We start from the raw sequence: 15,866 nt of genomic DNA, 5'->3' as shown, positions 1-15,866 counted from the left end.
CTGACCTTGCAGTCTTCGGGGTCCCTGACAGGCAGTCGGGCTCAAAAGGAGGCCAAGTGCAGCTGCAGGGGGCTTCTCTCCGAGGGTCGCCCCGCAATCTCTGGGTTATGATCCCCACGCGAGTACCTGGGAGTTCCCCGCCACTCGGCCCCTACAGGAGGACCAAGCAGAGGAATTTCTGATTCATGTGTTTTTCCGTGGGATGCCAGAAAGGGAGTTCTGAGAGCTCCTACACCAGCTTAGCTTGGGACCCCCTACGCAACAACATCCAGGTCCCGGAAGATGCCAGCTCTGCCTGGCGCCCGCAGCCTGGATCCCCTGCCCGGAGTACGGGGGCGCGGGCGCAGCCACCAAAGCTGAAATGTGACCGCGTCCCGGTGCGTTCCTGTTCTGGGGTGCGGAGCTGCCAGGAAAGGGGCTGCGGTCTCCAGAAGGAGCCAGGAGGCAAAATGGAAGGAAGCGCTGGATCTCCGCGGAGGAAGTCATTCTTATTCCCTGCCGAAGAGTAGAGGGCAGCAACCGACTTGTGCGAAAGGAGGGCACGTGTGGGTCTGCCAGGGTCCTGCAGGGGGGATGAGACCCTCGCTCCGCTCCGGCGATCCCTTCGCTCTCCACCCTCGGCCAGCCCCTCCTGTCCTCCATCAGGCCTCGCTGAGGATGCCTCCTAGGTTCCAAAGCGCGAGTTGTACCTGAGCTTGACATTCATTCCGTCTCAGGGTACAAAAGCCATGCCCGCGGGGAGAGGGAGAAAATTTCCTACAGGGGCCTCAAGACTGCGTTTCAGGAAGCCCTAGGACCCACTGATCCTGCAGCTGCGCCTCTCACTCGCCTCAGGTTTGGAGTAATAGTCACTTTCTGTTAAGCTGACATTTATGGAGGGCCTGGTGCGTCCTGGGTGCTGCGCTATTTAGGCTGTTGCACAGAGGAGTGGCCAACTCCAGCAAGGCTCTTGCTTTGCGGCTTCCCTATTCTTCCTCCGCCTGTAATCCAGAGAAAACCCCACATTGTAACCAATCCAGGGGCAGCGTAGCAGTGCCAAGCGGGCAGCTCAGAGGCCGGTGGTAGGACAGGGCGTGATCAACAGGCCTTCTGGTATTTTCTAACATACGTATTAACAAGTAAGAGGAAATTAAAAAACGAAGATGGACAACAGAACTTCACTCTGACTTGAGCGACTTTTATCCTCATTTGGATAATAGTTTTCAAAAACTATTTGTGAGTGTATATGTGCTATTCACAAGGCAATGGCTACTGACCCAACACGTATTTACATCTATTCTTCATTATTGGCATTTCACTCCGTAAATGTCTTAGCCTAGACAATAAACAAAGCCATAAACCAAATCCTGATTTGTAGCATTTGCTGACTTCTGTGTTTAAATTACCCATCATAGCCAATTTTAAGTTACAATGTGTAGTCGTTGAATACAGATTTGGAGAGAGTCACAATTGCACACTTTTTCATATTTTTCCACCTAAAAGGTACAATAGACATAAATAACTCTAAGAACACAGATAACAGCAAAATGTAGCAACAAATTAGGAAGAAATGAATTTTGAGTCTCCATTACTTTTCCAGTAAAATTTATCTAACAAGTGTATTACAAACAAGTGTATGCAATTGAATTTTAACTCAAAATTTTAGTAATTTGAACAATTGATACTAGTTAGGGTGTGAGCTAGCTCCAGCACATAATCCTGTCCCATGAAGAGAAGTTTTATGGCTTATATTTTTAGATACATGTAAGTTTACTGGAACTCAAATACAGAACAAAATCCCACCAAAATTAACATGTACTGTCATATATAAATACATACACTTTTATATGTGTACATATATATGTGAATACACACTTTAATACATGTATATATGTATATATACTTTATGTATATATTTTTACATATGATATATTTTTAATATATGTATGTATCTGTATATATATACTTTTAATTAACAGTCATGTTGCAGAGGGCCTACTCTGACAGAAATGTACATCTCTCAGAATCATTATCATCCAGTGCAAGTGTCAGCTAACTACTGCCAATAGGCTAGATCTCTCTAGCTTGCCACCTAGTTTTGTACTGCCAGGGAGCTATGTATGGATTTTACACATTAATACTGTAAAGACCATTATCTTTTCCACATGAACAGTTGCTTGAAGAGTTGAGGGTATTGGCAGTAGCAACAATAGACAACTAAAGAACAAAGCAAATATCCAATATGTTTAGATGTGTTGACAGCAATGCTGTTATTTCCTTGAGGAGTTAATGTTGAGTTTGAAGTCACTAAAGACTCATCTCCTATGAATAGTCTGCTGGGAACAACTATACATGAGAATATTTTTAAAGAAGTTGAGAAAATATGAATTTAGTACAACCTGAAGTACAATCTGCTAAGGTATCTTTCAATTGAATCTGAGACAGTATGTGGAACAGAAAAAGTCTAATTTGAAAAAATTTACAAAGCTTGTGAAAATATACGGTGTTTATTTATTTATTCATTTTATTATTCATCAGTAGTACTTTACCGAAAATATTTTAATCTATCATTTGTTATTTAAACCAGCATTGTCATTGCTGAACTACATTCACTCTGGTGAACAGTTCAGACGACTAGAAATGGAAGATGAATACCCTGAGCTTGTCCTACTGCATGGCAGTTTGAAGGGTTAGGGGTCAATATTTTTGAAATTTTTGAGCTTAAGGAAGAGATCAAAATATTTTTCTGTATGAAAAGAATTTTCCTTGGCCTGTACTAACAACCGCTGAATGACTTTGGAAGTTAGCTTTTGCTGCAGACTTGATAATGTTTCTTTTATCTTTCTTTCTTTCTTTTTTTTTTTTTTTTTTTTTGAGATGGAATCTTGCTCTGTCGCCCAGGCTGGAGTGCAGTGGCTCGATCTCAGCTCACTGCAACCTCCACCTCCTGGGTTCAAGTGATTCTCCTGCCTCAGCCTCCTGAGTAGCTGAGATTACAGGCACGTGCCACCATGCCCAGCTAATTTTTGTATTTTTAGTAGAGATGGTGTTTCACCATGTTGGTCAGGCTGGTCTCAAACTCCTGACCTCGTGATCTGCCCACCTCGGCCTCCCAAAGTGCCGGGATTACAGGTATGAGCCACCACGCCTGGCCTTGATAATGTTTCTTAATGAATCCAACCTGTATATATACAAGGCAAAATGGTGCTTATATATGGAAGTTATACTACAATATATCCTTTAGATAATGAACGTTATATAAATCCCTAGTAATGTTGAGTTGATCTATAAATTTCTTATGTTGGAAAAAGTGAAAACAAAATGAACTCCACTGCCATACTATATGAAGCAGCTATAATTTCCCAGATCAAGCTACAGCTTCAATTACATTTTTCTCATCTTTAGGAAGGGACAAAGGAAATTCCCATATCTCAGAATCTGTTTAATTTTCCAATTGAGAAGCTGCCACCTAACTTTTCTTTTCTTTTTTATTTTATTTTATTTTTTCACATAGTATCTTTTTTTTATTATTATACTTTAAGTTTTAGGGTACATGTGCACAACGTGCAGGTTTGTTACATATGTATGCATGTGCCAGGTTGGTGTGCTGCACCCATTAACTCGTCATTTAACATTAGGTATATCTCCTAATGCTATCCCTCCCCCCTCTCCCCACCCCACAACAGGCCCCAGTGTGTGATGTTCCCCTTCCTGTGTCCATGTGTTCTCATTGTTCAATTCCTACCTATGAGTGAGAACATGCGGTGTTTGGTTTTTTGTCCTTGTGATAGTTTGCTCTGAATGATGGTTTCCAGCTTCATCCATGTCCCTACAAAGGACATGAACGCATCATTTTTTATGGCTGCATAGTATTCCATGGTGTATATGCACCACATTTTCTTAATCCAGTCTATCATTGTTGGACATTTGGCTTGCTTCCAAGTCTTCGCTATTGTGAATAGTGCCGCAATAAACATACATGTGCTTGTGTCTTTATAGCAGCATGACTTATAATCCTTTGGGTATATGCCCAGTAATGGGATGGCTGGGTCAAATGGTATTTCTAGTTCTGGATCCCTGAGGAATCGCCACACTGACTTCCACAATGGTTGAACTAGTTTACAGTCCCACCAACAGTGTAAAAGTGTTCCTATTTCTCCACATCCTCTCCAGCACCTGTTGTTTCCTGACTTTTTAATGATTGCCATTCTAACTGGTGTGAGATGGTATCTCATGGTGGTTTTGATTTGCATTTCTCTGATGGCCAGTGATGATGAGCATTTCTTCATGTGTCTTTTGGCTGCATAAATGTCTTCTTTTGAGAAGTGTCTGTTCATATCCTTTGCCCAATTGTTGTTGGGGTTGTTTTTTTCTTGTAAATTTGTTTGAGTTCATTGCAGATTCTGGATATTAGCCCTTTGTCAGGTGAGTAGATTGCAAAAATTTTCTCCCATTCTGTAGGTTGTCTGTTCACTCTGATGGTAGTTTCTTTTGCTGTGCAGAAGCTCTTCAGTTTAATTAAATCCCATTTGTCAATTTTGGCTTTTGTTGCCATTGCTTTTGGTGTTTTAGACATGAAGTCCTTGCCCATGCCTATGTCCTGAATGGCATTGCCATAAAGGTTTTCTTCTAGGGTTTTTATGGTTTTAGGTCTAACATTTAAGTCTTTAATCCATCTTGAATTGATTTTTGTATAAGGTGTAAGGAAGGGATCCAGTTTCAGCTTTCTACATATGGCTAGCCAGTTTTCCCAGCACCATTTATTAAATAGGGAATCCTTTCCCCATTGCTTGTTTTTGTCAGGTTTGTCAAAGATCAGATAGTTGTAGATATGTGGCATTATTTCTGAGGGCTCTGTTCTGTTCCATTGGTCTATATCTCTGTTTTGGTACCAGTACCATGCTGTTTTGGTTACTGTAGCCTTGTAGTATAGTTTGAGGTCAGGTAGTGTGATGCCTCCAGCTTTGTTCTTTTGGCTTAGGATTGACTTGGAGATGCGGGCTCTTTTTTGGTTCCATATGAACTTTAAAGTAGTTTTTTCCAATTCTGTGAAGAAAGTCATTGGTAGCTTGATGGGGATGGCATTGAATCTATAAATTACCTTGGGCAGTATGGCCATTTTCACAATATCGATTCTTCCTACCCATGAGCATGGAATGTTCTTCCATTTGTTTGTATCTTCTTTTATTTCATTGAGCAGTGGTTTGTAGTTCTCCTTGAAGAGGTCCTTCACATCCCTTGTAAGTTGGATTGCTAGGTATTTTATTCTCTTTGAAGCAATTGTGAATGGGAGTTCACTCATGATTTGGCTCTCTGTTTGTCTGTTATTGGTGTATAAGAATGCTTGTGAATTTTGCACATTGATTTTATATCCTGAGACTTTGCTGAAGTTGCCTATTAGCTTAAGGAGATTTTGGGCTGAGACGATGGGGTTTTCTAGATATACAATCATGTCATCTGCAAACAGGGACAATTTCACTTCCTCTTTTCCTAACTGAATACCCTTTATTTCCTTCTCCTGCCTGATTGCCCTGGCCAGAACTTCCAACACTATGTTGAACAGGAGTGGTGAGAGAGGGCATCCCTGTCTTGTGCTAGTTTTCAAAGGGAATGCTTCCAGTTTTTGCCCATTCAGTATGATAATGGCTGTGGGTTTGTCATAGATAGCTGTTATTAATTTGAGATATGTCCCATCAATACCTAATTTATTGAGAGTTTTTAGCATGAAGGGCTGTTGAATTTTGTCAAAGGCCTTTTCTGCATCTATTGAGATAATCGTGTGGTTTTTATCGTTGGTTCTGTTTATACGCTGGATTACGTTTATTTATTTGCATATGTTGAAACAGCCTTGCATCCCAGGGATGAAGCCCCCTTGATCATGGTGGATAAGCTTTTTGATGTGCTGCTGGATTCGCTTTGCCAGTATTTTATTGAGGATTTTTGCATCAATGTTCATCAGGGATATTGGTCTAAAATTCTCTTTTTTTGTTGCGTCTCTGCCAGGCTTTGGTATCAGGATGATGCTGGCCTCATAAAATGAGTTAGGGAGGATTCCCTCTTTTTCTGTTGATTGGAATAGTTTCAGAAGGAATGGTACCAGCTCCTCCTTGTACCTCCGGTAGAATTCGGCTGTGAATCCATCTGGTCCTGGACTTTTTTTGGTTGGTAGGCTGTTAATTATTGCCTCAATTTCAGAGCCTGTTATTGGTCTATTCAGAGATTCAACTTCTTCCTGGTTTAGTCTTGGGAGGGTGTATGTGTCGAGGAATTTATCCATTTCTTCTAGATTTTCTAGTTTATTTGCATAGAAGTGTTTATAGTATTCTCTGATGGTAGTTGGTATCTCTGTGGGATCAGTGGTGATATCCCCTTTATCATTTTTTATTGCATCTATTTGATTCTTCTCTCTTTTCTTCTTTATTAGTCTTGCCAGCAGTCGATCAATTTGTTGATCTTTTCAACAAACCAGCTCCTGGATTCATTGATTTTTTGAAGGGTTTTTTGTGTCTCTATCTCCTTCAGTTCTGCTCTGATCTTAGTTATTTCTTGCCTTCTGCTAGCTTTTGAATGTGTTTGCTCTTGTTTCTCTAGTTCTTTCAATTGTGATGTTAGGGTGTCAATTTTAGATCTTTCCTCCTTTCTCTTGTGGGCATTTAGTGCTATAAATTTCCCTCTACACACCGCTTTGAATGTGTCCCAAATATTCTGGTATGTTGTGTCTTTGTTCCCATTGGTTTCAAAGAGCATCTTTATTTCTGCCTTCATTTCATTATGTACCCAGTAGTCATTCAGGAGCAGGTTGTTCAGTTTCCATGTAGTTGAGTGGTTTTTAGTGAGTTTCTTAATCCTGAGCTCTAGTTTGATTGCACTGTGGTCTGAGAGACAGTTTGTTATCATTTCTCTTCTTTTACATTTGCTGAGGAATGGTTTACTTCCAACTTTGTGGTCAATTTTGGAATAGGTGTGGTGTGGTGCTGAAAAGAATGTATATTCTGTTGATTTGGGGTGGAGAGCTCTGTAGATGTCTATTAGGTCCCCTTGGTGCAGAGCTGAGTTCAATTCCTGGATATCCTTGTTAGCTTTCTGTCTCGTTCATCTGTCTAATGTTGACAGTGGGGTGTTAAAATCTCCCATTATTATTGTGTGGGAGTCTAAGTCTCTTTCTAGGTCTCTAAGGACTTGCTTTACGAATCTGGGTGCTCCTGTATTGGGTGCATATATATTTAGGATAGTTAACTCTTCTTGTTGAATTCATCCCTTTACCATTATGTAATGGCCTTCTTTGTCTCTTTTGATCTTTGTTGGTTTAAAGTCTGTTTTATCAGAGACTAGAATTGCAACCCCTGCCTTTTTTTGTTTTCCATTTGCTTGGTAGATCTCCCTCCATCCTTTTATTTTGAGCCTATGTGTGTCTCTGCACGTGAGATGGGTTTCCTGAATACAGCACACTGATGGGTCTTGACTCTTTATCCAATTTGCCAGTGTGTGTCTTTTACTTGGAGCATTTAGCCCATTTACATTTAAGGTTAATATTGTTATGTGGGAATTTTATCCTGTCATTATGATGTTAGCTGGTTATTTTGCTCGTTAGTTGATGCAGTTTCTTCCTAGCCTCGATGGTCTTTACAATTCGGCATGTTTTTGCAGTGGCTGGTACCGGTTTTTCCTTTCCATGTTTAGTTCTTCCTTCAGGAGCTCTTTTAGGGCATGCCTGGTGGTGACAAAATCTCTCAGCATTTGCTTGTCTGTAAAGGATTTTATTTCTCCTTCACCTATGAAGCCTAGTTTGGCTGGATATGAAATTCTGGGTTGAAAATTCTTTTCTTTAAGAATGTTGAATATTGGTCCCCACTCTCTTCTGACTTGTAGAGTTTCTGCCAGGAGATCAGCTGTTAGTCTGATGGGCTTCTCTTTGTGGGTAACCCAACCTTTCTCTCTGGCTGCCCTTAACATTTTTTCCTTCATTTCAACTTTGGTGAATCTGACAATTATGTGTCTTGGAGTTGCTGTTCTCAAGGAGTATCTTTGTGGCGTTCTCTGTATTTCCTGAATTTGAATGTTAGCCTGCCTTGCTAGATTGAGGAAGTTCTCCTGGATAATATCCTATAGAGTGTTTTCCAACTTGGTTCCAGTCTCTCCATCACTTTCAGGTACATCAATCAGATGTAGATTTGGTCTTTTCACATAGTTCTTTATTTCTTGGAGGCTTTGTTCATTTCTTTTTATTCTTTTTTCTTTAAACTTCTCTTCTAGCTTCATTTCATTCATTTGATCTTCCATCACTGATACCCTTTCTTCCAGTTGATCGAATCAGCTACTGAGGCTTGTGCATTCGTCACGTAGTTCTCGTGCCTTGGTTTTCAGTTCCATCAGGTCCTTTAAGGACTTCTCTGCATTGGTTATTCTAGTTAGCCATTCGTCTACTTTTTTTTCAAGGTTTTTAACTTCTTTTCCATGGGTTCGAACTTCCTCCTTTAGCTCAGATTAGTTTGATCGTCTGAAGCCTTCTTCTCTCAACTCTTCAAAGTCATTCTCCATCCAGCTTTGTTCCGTTGCTGGTGAGGAGCTGCGTTCCTTTGGAGGAGAGGCGCTCTGATTTTTAAAGTTGCCAGTTTTTCTGCTCTGTTTTTTCCCCATCTTTGTAGTTTAATCTACTTTTGGTCTTTGATGATGGTGACGTACAGATGGGGTTTTGGTGTGAATGTCCTTTCTGTTTGTTAGTTTTCCTTCTAATAGTCAGGACCCTCAATTTCAGGCCTGTTGGAGTTTGCTGGAGGTCCACTCCAGACCCTGTTTGCCTGGGTATCAGCAGTGGAGGCTGCAGAACAGCGGATATTGGTGAACAGCAAATGTTGCTGCCTGATCATTCCTCTGGAAGTTTTGTCTCAGAGGAGTACCCAGCCGTGTGAGGTGTCAGTCTGCCCCTACTGGGGGGTGCCTCCCAGTTAGGCTACTCAGAGGTCAGGGACCCACTTGGGGAGGCAGTCTGTCTGTTCTCAGATCTCCAGCTGTGTGCTGGGAGAACCACTACTCTCTTCAAAGCTGTCGGACAGGGACATTCAAGTCTGCAGAGGTTTCTGCTGCCTTTTATTTGGCTATGCTCTGCTCCCAGAGGTGGAGTCTACACAGGCAGGCAGTCCTCCTTGAGCTGCAGTGGGCTCCACCCAGTTGGAGCTTCCCGGCTGCTTTGTTTACCTACCCAAGCCTCGGCAATGGCGGGAGCCCCTCCCCCAGCCTCGCTGCCTCCTTGCAGTTTGATCTCAGACTGCTGTGCTAGCAATGAGCGAGGCTCTGTGGGCTAGGACCCTGTGAGCCAGGCATGGCATATAATCTCCTGGTGTGCCATTTGCTAAGACCATTGCAAAAGCACAGTATTAGGGTGGGAGTGACCCAATTTTTCAGGTGCCATCTGTTACCCCTTTCTTTGACTAGGAAAGGTAATTCCCTGACCCCTTGTGCTTCCCGGGTGAGGTGATGCCTCGCCCTGCTTCGGCTCATGCTCTGTGCACTGCACCCACTGTCCTGCACCCACTGTCTGACACTCCCCAGTGAGATGAACCTGGTACCTCAGTTGGAAATGCAGAAATCCTGGAGCTGCTCCTATTTGGCCATCTTAGCTCCATCCTCGCTGCCACCTACCTTTTCAACTGGAAATGATTACTCTGTAAAGCAATGACATAATAAAATACAAATATCAAGAAAATAGTCTGACAGAATTCTATGTGCCTTTTAAGGGATAAATATGTACAATCGAAATTATATGCTAATGGATTGATATCAGTATTTGGCAGTTCTCTTAAATGTGAAAAGCTATTTCAAAGACAAAATCTGTAAAATCTCGTTTCAGATCAGCATTAACAGATGAGCAATTATTTATGATGAGCACAACTTTGAACACTGATTACATAAAATGTTAATAAAATAATTATCAAATTGTACTTGATTTCTATTTTGTGTTTCATCTATAATACTAGCAAGAATTTTTCTTGTTATACGAGGATCTGCATATTATCCTTAATTTTGCCTTCAGCCTGGTAACCTAAAATATGTAGTATCTGGTCCCTTAAAACAATTTGCTGATCTACTTGAAAATAAAATTAGTAAGTATGAATTGACCCTTTAGAATTCTTTACAAAAACACTCTGCTTACCTGATTGCTGCTGGTAATCATAAATAAAACATTTTGCACCCCCCCAGCACTTTGAGAGGCCAAGGCAGGCAGATCACGAGGTCAGGAGATCAAGACCATCCTGGCTAACATGGTGAAACCCAGTCTCTACTAAAAATACAAAAAATTAGGTGCGCGTGGTGGTGGGCGCCTGTAGTCCCAGCTACTCTGGAGGCTGAGGCAGGAGAATGGCGTGAACCCGGGAGGCAGAGCTTGCAGTGAGCCAATATCGCACCACTACACTCCAGCCTAGGTGACAGAGCGAGACTCCATCTCAAAAAAAAAAAAAAAATTTTACAAATTTTATAAAAAGTCTAGTACAATAATATATGATATAGATTCAGTTTATATTTAAATACTTGATATTAGATATATGGCCACTTAAAATATAATAATGAAAGAAAGCAATATTGTTTGAAATAAAATATTAACTGGTATAATATCTATTATTATTCTTGACATATATTATGCCTGTATCATGTAGAAGTAATCTGTAAGAGTGATTTCAATCTTTCTAGCCACTTTCATCCAAAGTTTAATATATATTATTACACATCAGTAGGCCATGTATCAAAATGCAGTATCAGTCTATAAGCAGTCATTGCATTGTGACAAATTGCTTTCATGTTCCCTGTAAAGTTTTCTTCCAGGTATATTCTTATAACAAAGCTGCTTTGGAAAGGTAACCCCTGACCCAGATGAAATTAGAAATGTTTTCTCATGGAAAAAAATCTCTCACTTTGCATTCAAAAGCTGTGCTAGTTGAGGACTTTATGATTTATATGATTGCTGTTTTCAGCAAACCAATCTATATGTTCTAGGGAATAATATATACATACATCTTATAATTGATATTTCTCTTGGCAATAAACCACTTCTTACCCTACTCCAGAGTGCAGGAATTGTTTTTCTTATTTTGCTTCCTTTGTCTCTTTTTGATGTGGAGTTTACCATGTGATCAACTTTTCTAAACAAATTCTGAATTTTTAATTTTGCAATGTACATATATTTGCTTATGGAGTTTACTGGATATAGACATAAAAACACCTATCACATGATATATATTATGGACTGAAAATTCCCTAAGTTTTTGATAACAGCAATACATTACTTCCCTACTTTGTCAATTCCACTCTTACAAATTGTATAATATTTTCCTTAGGAATAGGTGTATCTACATGCTCATCTTAAGTCTTTAAACTTTGAAAATCGGCGTGATGCGGTGGCTCACGCCTGTAATCCCAGCACTTTGGGAGGCCGAGGCAGTGGATCACGAGGTCTCAGGAGATCGAGACCATCCTGGCTAACATGGTGAAACCCTGTCTCTACTAAAAATACAAAAAATTAGCCAGGCGTGGTGGCGGCGCCCGTAGTCCCAGCTACTTGGGAGGCTGAGGCAGGAGAATGGCGTGAACCCGGGAGGCGGAGCTTGCAGTGAGTCGAGATCACGCCACTGCACTCCAACCTGGGCGAGAGAGCAAGACTCCATCTCAAAAATAATAATAATAATAAAAATAAATAAATAAATAAACTTTGAAAATCAACTTTAAATTCCAGATCATTTATATAATGTTATATCCATACACTCAGAACCACTACAGGTAAGTCAGAAGCTCAAGGACTCTGTTGCCTTTTTAATTCATATATTCAGTCAGCATTTAAAGAATAAGTACCAAATGCCCAGCACTGACCTAGATGCTAAATCCAGCCAAATAATAGTCATTGTATCACCTTATTCTTATTCAATAATTTATTGATTTTAATAAGTTTCATAATAATGGAACCAAATGGGTTATCATTTTTAAATGTGTGCTTCAAATATCATAATTTATAATATTATTTTATTTATTTTCCTCATATCGAATAACTATTCTATAAAAGAATGTCAATGTTTATTCTTCTTCCTCAAGTTTTACTTTTAGTTATCTTTTACATTGAGCATGTAGAGTTGAATTTTATTCTAAAAACTAATTTCTTGAACAGGCCTTTGCTTTAAGCTTAGGTTTTGCAGTATGTTTTCTTATTCCGGGAAGATAAATATATTTAATATACTTTAAATTGGATCATATTTTATGAGACCTCAAGGGATCTATTCTTATATGAACCAAACATTATTGCATAATTATTACTTCAGATATCTTCAAATAATGATGACTAATTAAATATACATACAATACATTTATCAGTGAAAAAATTGCAATGACATTTTCTTTACCCTTTTGAAAGTGCCTGTATTCTTTGCAGAAGAAGTTTTAAGAAGGAGCCAGTATAACAACAACTGAGGACATGATTTAGCATTAATATTTCATAATGCAGTTGAGGTTCATGGTTAACTCAAGAAATGCCAACATCCTCCAGGTAAGCATGACTCTGGGATTCTCTAACAAGGTGATGCATAAGGCTCCATGGAAGATGTTGGTCTTTGTGTGTACATTTTATTAATGATAAATTTATTTTATTATTGATTTAGAAAAGTGTTCTGAAGAGACCTTCATTATAAAGAAAAAAAATATAAAATCCATAACTCTTTCTCACTGAATTTACGATTTATACCACAAACTATGCTAACTTTTAGTTTTCTAGAATATCCATAGCCTGAATTCTAAATTGAGTAAAGAAAGTTTAGCCACTTGACCACTTTAACAAACAAAAGTTCCTGATGTGTTATTCTGGAACTATGGTCTGTAATTAAGCATTTACCAGGAGTATAACCAGTTAGTTATATTCCATTTGGAAAACACAAACAAATGTACAAACAAACCAATAAAAATAGGCAAAGGTAAAGCATAAATCTTTTACATGGTTCGAGAAGAACAATTTATGTATAAGTGAAAGATACTAGGCTGGTTGAGTTTTGGTATTATACCATACTAGACATTTTCCGTATCTACATTTTTGTGTTATCATGTCTTTTCTTTTTAGAAATGACGGTGCTAGTAATTGATTTATTTAATGTATGTATATTGGTTAAATTTGTTTTTGTCAGCATATGTTCATTTCCTTTCTTATTCATTTTCTATTTATTTATTTACTATTTACTCATCTTTGAAATACAAAGGCCCAGGAACTATGGCTGTGTGGGAGGCAAATGCACTGTTTCTCACAAATAATTTAACAAAAATCCAAAGCAGGGTACCCCTTACATTCTCTCCTAACCAGAGATGAGCTTAGCATAGAAAGCACATGGGATGTGTCTGCCATAGATGATGACATTCGGATTTTCCTGTAGTTTTGTGGTATTTGAAAGGTACTGTTGATTATTTTTTCTTTAAAACATTCCTACAGAGGAGGGTAGAACATATCTTTCTCTAAATTCTACTAGAGAGTAAATTATGCAGTAACCTCTTGCAAAACAAAGTCTATTAAGCAAGTCCTTGTGTTTATAAGTGAAAGAACCTCTGATTTTCTGACTATTTGAAATGTTTGGATAGTTCAAACTCTGAGTTTGGCTCCTTTTCAATAGTTTTAAAGAAATTTAGATAAATCAGTGCCTAATGAAAAGCTTTGTAGCATATTCATGTATACAATATAAAAAGAATTTCCTATCGTTTCCAGACAACTACTTACAAATAACAAACCATTCTGGGAAAACAAAGCAAAATAGAACAGCAACAAAAATAAAAGAAATACCTCAAACATAGCAAGAGCATTACTAGCTTTCAATATTTCTTGCTTTCTATTTTTCAGTAGAGGTCAGGAAAGTCCCTTCCCTCACCTTTTGTAAACTACTTTTTCATTTTCCCTCTGTGTAGTTCTTTCCCCCACTTAATAGCGCAGTATCAGTATATCTGGGAGCCTGTTAGAAATACAGCATTTCAGACGCTACTCCAAACATATTGAATCACAATCTTTCATTGAAGAAGATCCCAGAGTAATAAATATACACATTAAATTTTGAAAAAGAAGGGGTAGAGAGGGTTTGACCTGAGATCCCTACTACCTAGGTGAGGTACCTTTAATTTCAAATCAATGTTGCCCACTTGAGCTTTTCATATCTGAGGGAGCAGCTAAATGGTAAGAACATTCCTACTGCAGTTCATCAACTTTAATATGTGGACACAGATAGAGCCATATACTATTATCTACAATTGATATAATAAAACCCATTGGTTTCATCTACTCTGTATTGTTTAAATATTTTACAATAAGCATGGATGAAATTTCTTACATAACAAAAACATTTTCACTGAAACAAGGAACTAAATTCCATTGTGCAAATTTTGAAACCAACATTAACACTAATTAAAACTTGAAGATTTTAATTGACTCAGAGATTATACCATATATCATAAAAATCCTTGTACAACTTTAAAAAACAAACCAAACTTACACTGAAAACAGTTTTTACGTAAACATATGCCATGTAACATTTTTAGAAAGAAAGAAGACTGCATATCCTCTCTACACCCACATACACAATACTACATAAGCACACAAAAGTCAGTTTGAAATAACTGTTCCATCTTTAATGGATGAAGACAAATAGGAACATTGAGCAATTTTCTACTATGAGTTCCAGTATAAAAATCAAGACATTACCAAGAGACATTATTATAATTAGCTATAGCCATGTTATTTCCTAAGTATGATGATTCTAATAGATTCATTTTCCACGGTTTACTTCTTTGCTGTTGCCAAAAGATTGTCCAAGAAGAGTCATTATAGTTGAATCTGGTTAGTAGCCCTTGTTTCTTTGCAAAACTGGAATTGTAAGAGCATAGATGGATATTCAACAACAAAAATAAAGAAAACGTTGATGTGGATTATGCAAAAGGCTCTCAACTAAATTATTTGGGCACTAGAGTTTATGGAAGAAAGCAAGATAAAATGAAAGTATTTTAATGTATAGTGCATAATAGAGAATAAATGAATAAGACTTTAAGTTGTTAATGCCGAATGTTTTATAGAATTATGTGGAAAGAAATATCAAGGGAAATCTTGGGAACTAAACTATATGCACAAGCTCTTGTGCAATCATTTGTTATAAGTAACTGATTTTTAATAAAGAAAAGATGATTAAGCAGAGGCATTTTGTATTAGCTTGCTGTTAATTAGCACTCCAAGTCATGATTGAACTAATTCTTCATGATTCTGTATCAGTAAAATTACACTCATAGGGCAGAATCCCATTTACTTGGTTAAACTCCATATATCTGGCTTGTGTGAAGGTTCTCTGCAGAGACACAAGGAGATTATTTACCCAAATTAGGTAAGAGACACACCACAGATCATCAACTCTGTGTTCAGACATGCACAATCAAAAGAAAAACTGTGCCTAAAGCTCCATAAATTTGCTTTATAAGCTTCCAGTATTAAAACTGAATGATATTTCAAGCTGAATAAATTGCTTTGTCTTTAAAATTCATTTTTAAAATTTAATTACAGAAATGTGGAGGGAAAGGATTCTAAAAAACTAGTTTATTTATTAATTACTCTATATTTCAGATACTCTACTAAATGCTTTGTGTCCACCATCTCACATAATGTTTGCAAAAAATTTGGGAGTCAACTACTATTTTTATCTCTATTTTACAAATTAGAAAAATGGAGCACTGAAAGACTAGTAGACTAATTGACATATTTCAAAAACAAGGCGGAACTCAAATGAAACAAGATACTATGAATACAAATTTCTTTCATGTTATATAAATAACCCAGTTAAATTATATGTGGATGCTAAATTCAGAGTGTTTCCACATCCTTTATTCTCATGAAATTT

General features: G+C 38.2%; 1 long non-coding RNA gene across 1 annotated transcript in view; it reads left to right on the top strand.

Moving 5' to 3' along the window:
* The first annotated feature begins 505 nt into the window (after window positions 1-505).
* Window positions 506-15,866, top strand: part of LOC129033487 (uncharacterized) — a 67,462-nt gene continuing 52,101 nt past the window's right edge. Inside the window, exon 1 of the long non-coding RNA XR_008501591.1 lies at window positions 506-834. This is a non-coding gene — a long non-coding RNA (uncharacterized LOC129033487). The remainder of the gene's footprint in view (window positions 835-15,866) is intronic.

This window comes from Pongo pygmaeus, chromosome 2, assembly GCF_028885625.2.
Source record: "Pongo pygmaeus isolate AG05252 chromosome 2, NHGRI_mPonPyg2-v2.0_pri, whole genome shotgun sequence".
NCBI classification, from domain to species: Eukaryota; Metazoa; Chordata; class Mammalia; order Primates; family Hominidae; genus Pongo; species Pongo pygmaeus.
The sequence above is the reverse complement of the archived record's forward strand: the minus strand, read 5'-3'. Positions and strand labels throughout refer to the sequence as shown.